The following is a 7,175-nucleotide window of genomic DNA, read 5'->3' on the forward strand; positions in this document are numbered from 1 at the left end:
CATGTGCTAGGCAAGCGCTCCACCACTGAGCCTCAACCCCAGCCTCGACACTGAGCATTTTTATCAGAAATTCTCTGTAGGGACAACCCACAGCTGTCACACAATTGACGATTCAGGATTTCTGAGTCTCCTGGGAGGACATTTGGGCTCCATTGTGGGGCCTCTCCTGCCAGGGTCACGAGTTCACGTCTAGCCTTCCATCAGGCGTGGTGGCCGACCGCCCTGCCTTCTCAGCAGCAGTTCAGATTCGCTCACTTGGTCTGGCCATCTTCAGGCTGAGAGGTGCTCGCCGACGGTGCTCAGTCCACCGTGGCAGTGGTTGGGATGCAGGGCGCCCGAGTCTGGAGAAGCTGGGGTCGTGCTGGCCTGAGGTGCTCTCCGCCCTGCTCTTGCACCTGGGCCTGCTTCAGTCTGCTGTGCACAGCACAACCCTGGGGGCTCCATATTTTACCCCAGTGTGACTCCTGCAGAGATTTCAAGACCTTCTAGTTCCTTCTCAGAGAGCAGTGGGGTCAGGGCCAGCCGCGAGGAGGACAGGAGGCCAGTGTGTGCCCGTTGCCCACACCTTCACGTGTGATGGATCGAATGTAGTCAGGTTAAGAACGGCTTTGTGAACCGGGTCTTAAGATCCCTTCTGGCCTCTCAAAGCTGGGAAATGTGAAAGTTCAAACAGTGACTATATTTAACTGCCAGAGCCTGTATTTGGAGGTTGGAGCTGAGTAGTTCTTTAATATGCAACAGACTCCTACTCCATTCCATAGCAGGATAAATTTTGTTGCTCTGAGCAACCAGAAGCCCAGAATAAATATTAGGATCTGTGATTTCTGAAGTGTTCACAAAATTGCAGATTTAAGAGAAATTACATATACTGAGGTTGATTGTAGACGTTTCAGTCACCAAACAACCTTGATGTTAGCATTTATATGACACAATGTGACTAATCTTCATCTACTAGAAAGTTGGACATTGTTTTCTACATAGTGCTACAGATCATGGTACCCTGAGCAAAATATCTCAGTATTAACTTGTGTGGATCCACGTAGTGAAATGGAGGATGTAAATAATCTCTGAGACTATGCATTTATAGTATTAGTTTTTAATAACTTCCTTATTTGAGGGGTCTTAACAATGAAATGAATTCTATAAATACAGTAAAGTAGAAATAATAGGGTTTTTTTTCCCGTTTTTTTTTTTTTTTGGTACTGGGAATTGGAGCTAGGGGCACTTAACTACTGAGGCACATCCCCAGCCCTTTTTATTTTTTATTTTAAGACAAGGTCTCACTGAACTGCTGAGGGCCTTGCTAAGTTGCTGAGACTGACTTTGAACTTGTGATCCTCCTGCCTCAGCCTCCCGAGTTATTGGGATTACAGACATGTACCACCACGGACCTGGCAAAATAGTAGATTTTTGAGGGTTCGCTTGTGCAGAGCCACAATCTATACTCATCAAATTTGTTAGAAACATACAGTAATAGGAGAGGAACATTTATCATTTTAAAGAGAAAATACTAGATGAAATGCAGAGGGTATTGCCAAATAAGAATGCTGCTTTTAGAAACCAATCTTAACAAATTTACATGGCCTATTTATATTAAAAGACTAAGACCAAAGTTACTTTTAACTTTTTACCATTTGTGTTTTTCATTTTGTTCTGAAACACTCGACTTTGATTCTTACATCATGTCTGTTTTTACTTCTCAGAAGTGGTGTAAGCAGAAGCCTTTTCTGATTCCTATTGAGCAAACGCCTTCATAAGCCAAGACTGCAGAATCAAAGTACTGTAAAAGAATGAACGACCCGGGAACAGACCATGGGGAAACGACCATAAGGCTCAGATCTGAAGTCCAGCAGTAGATCAGTCATGAGGCCAGCGCCTGCGGGCGGTGGGTGGGCTTGGGAGGGTGTGGGAGCCAGGGGAGCGGCTCGGTTCTTTTCTCCTTCTTTACTATATGCAGAGTCTCTCAGAAATTGGAAGGGACCTTAACCATCCTCTAATTCAGGCTTTTTAAGGCCATGAGGAGTTAAAGAACTTGATCCCAGATACAAGTTGGTGAGGGATCAAGACAAAATTGGACCCAGGTTTCCTGGCCGTCAGAAAGCCCATGATGTGACGTGAGGATTGTCTAACTCTTGGAAAGGCCATCTGCTCTGGTGTCCCGGGACCCAGTAGTCAAGAAAGCCAACCTATGTTCTGTATGTTAGCTTCTGGGCTGGGTCTTCCCTGGTCCTGTTTCTCTGTGTCTCACTGAGACATCACAGAGACACTGGACCGTATTTTCATTGTAAACTCACTACCAGAGTATCATGCGCTGCACAGTGTAGCGGACGTTTACTGTTGCTTACGACGTGCCAGGTGCAGACACAGCCACTGGCACTGAAGCGGACTGCGGTCTCCTGGCATTTGCACTTGGGGGAATACAGTTTTATATGAACACACCTATGCGTCTGGACATGGTAGAGCACAAAAATAAATGAGGTGCATTTTCATATTAAACTGGAGTTACTCTGTCCAGTTACTTGACAGGTTCTTTTTTTGCAGCAGTATTTGAATTCCTGGGGACAGTTTTTAAATTCTTATTTTCATTTCAATTGACACGTTGTAATTTCATGTATTTATGGGGCACAGTGTGATAATTCAGTGCATGTATACACTGTATAATGATCAAATTGGGATAAGGTTTTTTAAAGAAATAAAACTCAATTTTAGAATAGTGTTGAGTTTACAGAAGAGTGGTAAATGTAGTGTATAAAATTTCTCTATACTCCCTGCCCTTTCTCGTATTTCTGGGGTCCACTTGTTAGGACTAACGGACCAGTGCTGATACAGAGTTGTTGCCTAAATTCCATACTTTATTCATTTTTCTCAGCTCTTACCTAGTGATCCAAGCCCGCACCAGACTTAGTCACGGTGTCTCCTTGGTACTGTCTGGATTCTGACCGTTTTTTTAGACCTCCCTTCGTTTTGTTACTTTGACAGCAGGAGTGCTGGTTGGAGGCCTCAGGGTGGCTTCTGGGAGTGGGATGAACTGGGAGTGTTGGGAGGAGGCCACGGGGTGGGGCCTTCTGTCCTTGGGCCTTGCCCTTCTGTCTTCACCATGGAGTTGCTCTTCCCTCCCTGAACTCCGGGGAGAGAAATGGCCATACCACAGTCCACACTGGAAGACGGTGTGCCTGGTTTCCTCTGCCTTCTGGAGGGGGAGCCACGTCTACATAAATTATTTATTTAGTTTTTACATGAGAGATTGGTCCATTCTCCATTTGTTTTTTACTTTTTTGTTACTAGGGATAGAACCTAGGGGTACTTTACCACGGACAGCCCCTCTTTTTATTTTGAGGGAGGGTCTTGCCGAGGCTGGCCTGAACCTGTGATCCTCCTGCCTCAGCCTCCTGAGCTGCTGGGTTACAGGCAGGAGCTACTGTACTAGCTCTCTATTTATTATCTTTAGTCACTTATTGGTGTATCTTCATGGACCTTTTACACTTGGGATTGTAATCTAATGCCGTGTTCTTCCCTTTGCTGCTGTGGTGGTTGTAGCTATGGCCAGTGGAGCTCTCGCTGGTGCCTGGGCTCTGTGACATGGCCCTATCCAGGTGTTTATTTCAAGCCCTTCACTGTCAGGCCTCCAAGATGTTCCAGCCTCACATTTACACTTCCTACTTGAGCCTGGAATGAGCCATTTCTCCAAGCAAGCCTGGCTCCTTTTATTTGAAAGTGGAATCAGAAACCAGGCCCCAGGTCTGGGTGCGCTTGTTGGTGCTGAGGTGTCTGTACCCTGAGCCCGGCCAGCTGGCAGAGCATGGGACACGCACACAAGCTGTGTAGGCACCCACAGACCTTTCTACGTTGAACCACCTGGGTGGTATATTAAACTAAACACGAGTGGGTTCACACTCACGTCTTCGGTCCCTGTTCCTCAGTGCTCATTAGTATTTTAGCAGTTCCCACCTGCTCTTGGGATCAGGTTTTCAATACGTATAAATATATCACAATTTTCTGGTTGGAATTTCACAGTATATAAAAACCAGATCAAACTATTTTAAGCGTTGAGTGCACTTTTTCATATTAGGTTCTTCCCTACTCAGACACCCAATGCCAAGGGGCCGAATTCCCAGTACCGTCTAAAATCATTTCCAGTGTCAACAAAGGATTATTGGCCCCCTTCTAGGGCTCTGAGCTGAGCTGGTTATGTGGACGGACTCTGGGGAAACCTTGAGGTGTTGCCCACAACTAAAATAAGGGGGATTTTCAGCTCTCATATGTTCACCTCCACATTCCTTTTTGGATTCCTTACCTTTTAGACTTCAGAGTAATGGTTCATTGGAATTACAGCACATGACATATTTCCTAGCATTCCAAAGAAATAAGCGCTTTTCAGCATTCAGTTCTGTGGTCACCAGCATCAGCGGAGGGGAGGAAGGCCAAGGGGTGTGCCTGCTGGCAGCGGTTGCTGAGGAAGTGCCCGTCTACACTGGGACGTGTAACACTCCTCTCAACACCTGCAAACGGCATCTGCTCCTTCTGCGAGTATCTTCCCGCTCACAGACCTCCGCCTCTCCACTGGCAGCGTCTGACGTCCCAGCACAGGGACTTCAGTGCCCTCTGCGACTCCTGCTTCTTTCACACTGCACTCTCCCCGTCAGGAAACCCTTTCACTCTGCCATCAAGACAGATCCATCCTCTTACGTCTCCATGGCCACTGCCACGAACAAACCTCCTTTCTCTTGCCTGTGTTACTGAACAAGCCTTGGACTGGCCTCTGGCCTCTGCTTTGGGCCCCCTGTGGTCTTGGCAGTGAGGGGGATCCTGGAAAAATGTCCGTTCTTGGCGCTTTTCTGCTCCAGAGCCTAGCAGCTCTCCATTTTCTCAGGGTAGGAGCCAAAATATTTACAGTTGGCAGAAATCTCTCGGGATCCATCCTCCTGCCACCTGGCTGGTTGGAGGTCTAACCTCAGGTTCCCCGTTCCCACCAGCCCAGCCCTCTGCTTGCTCCTCACCAGTCCTGCATGCTGCCCACTGGCTCTCCAGGTGGAGTGGTCAGCAGCCATGAGTTAAGGGACCCCACGCTCAGGCCCACACACAGCCAGGCCTGCTCTCGGAGGCTACTCACCCGCTTCTCTGCATTGTTCCTCTGAGGATCCCCTTTTCCTTAAGTTTGAAATGTGACAAGAGAAGAGCTGTGCATGCGTTATGAGGGTTAGAAAATCACTTTGCATCTGTCACTAAGAGGACGCTGCGGTCACAGCCATTGAAGACAGCACGTGGACTTAGAGGCAGAGCGCTGGACCCTGCACTTACACTGGACTGTAATGTCTGGTTTTCTTGGTGTTGGCTCTATTCCACATTTAAAAAATAACGGTTTGTTGTCATGTATGAAATACTTGTTTAGGGAATTTACTGAGTAAATTTACATGGTGAACGCAAGGACAGAAGCAAGTTTCCCTTCCCTCCACTTTTTCTCAGAGGTACTGCTAACTTCTGTAACAGAACAGTCTGTTGGTGCTGTCATGTATTTACTTGGTTCCTGGTATTGTTCCTTTTCTTTGAAATACTGGAAACTGGCCCAAAAGGCAAACATGATTGACAGGGTGAGTATCAGACCAAGAATTGTAGGGAGTGCCACCTAGCAAGGGGTCCTCTAGGAAGTGGACAGCAGGGGGAGCATGTGACTGGGAGACCTAAGGACCCCCTAAGTCTCTTCCAATGGTGCTGCCCTAAATAACCTCTGACCTCCCTGCAGGCCCCTCCTCCTCTTAGCACTGCCACACAGGGGACCAAGGTGAGCACAGGAGCCCTTGGGAACACACTTGAGCCACAGCAAAGCACAATACATTTCTCCAAAGGCCAGGCGCTGGGTCTGGACCGTGTAGGTCACTCTAGGTTCAAGTGCCTGTCACATGAATCTTTATAAACAACCAAAGACTGTGCCGCGTAGGTGGGTCTTCATGCAAGGTACACTTCTCTGTAAGGCTGCCTGTGGTTGATTTGCATCAGAAAGACCAAGTTTATTAGTAATGTGTCGCATAATAGGCAATTTATTCATTTGTATTTCAAGTTTTAGAAATCTAGTTAGCAGCTATCACAATCTTAAAGCCAAGGAGGAATCCAGCAAAGTGCTTTCTCTAGAGCAGATGGCGGGAGCGAAGATCCTGCCTCTGCTCTGGGTGGTAGACGCACATTGTCGCTTTTAGGTTCTTCTCAGCCCTGTTCTTTTCATTTTTTATTATTGTGCCAGCTCTTTTCTTTGTGCTTATTAATTTATGTTTTCTCAGTTTGTGCCATTGTTTGCCTTATTATCTTAGAACCAAGAATTTTGGGAAAAGGTTTAAGTTTTTAAATGTGGGTATTTTAAAAACGTGATTCCCTAGCTACGTCGAAGTGGAAGCTGGATGCTGGTATGCTTAATGTGAAACCGTGTATTCACAGAACACATCTTACTTGTACTTATAACTACAGATGTTTAAATTGCCTATGTAGCGTATACTTCAGTTTATCATTCAGTTGATATAGGTACATATTTATAATACACAGACTTTTCCTTTCTTTGATACATGATACCCTCCCCTGAAAGTCAAAGGCATTATCAGTGCTCTGTGAAGTTAATTCTGCATTTACCTTAGTGTGGTAGCTTATCAGACTTATCATTGCTTAGGATCTCATTTCCAGGTCCAGCTATTTGAAAGGCAGTTTTTTTTTTATGGTATAGTTGAACTGAAATAAAAAGGCACAGTCCTTCCACTCCCAGAGATTGCCAGCAATCAGTCTGTTATTCCTCAGTGCCTGTTTGGAGACTGTTAATCATGTGTAATATAATGTCCCAGTATACTTTTGACATTATATAACACTATTTTCTATACAAGGAACTATTCCTTTATACTTTAGAAACAGCTTTAGCCCCTGGAAAGTCTGTGTTGTAATTTGGGGGCCTGTGTTTCTGTGAGTGAAGCGGAAGACCTTCTTTTTCCTGGGAAGATTGCCCTGGCTGTCCCTCCTAGTGCTGGTCCACTGGAACTTGTGGGAATGCTTGGTGACCCAGGGGTTGGGCCTCCTGACTAGGAGGAGCGTGGACAAAGCATGCAGACCTGCTGGAAGCTGGAGTGTTGGGCTCTAGTGTGCTTCCTGCCATGGAGTGTGTCCCTCTCTGGGCACCCTGTTTTATCAGGCCTGGACAGTGT

Source organism: Sciurus carolinensis, chromosome 10, assembly GCF_902686445.1.
Source record: "Sciurus carolinensis chromosome 10, mSciCar1.2, whole genome shotgun sequence".
Classification (NCBI taxonomy): domain Eukaryota; kingdom Metazoa; phylum Chordata; class Mammalia; order Rodentia; family Sciuridae; genus Sciurus; species Sciurus carolinensis.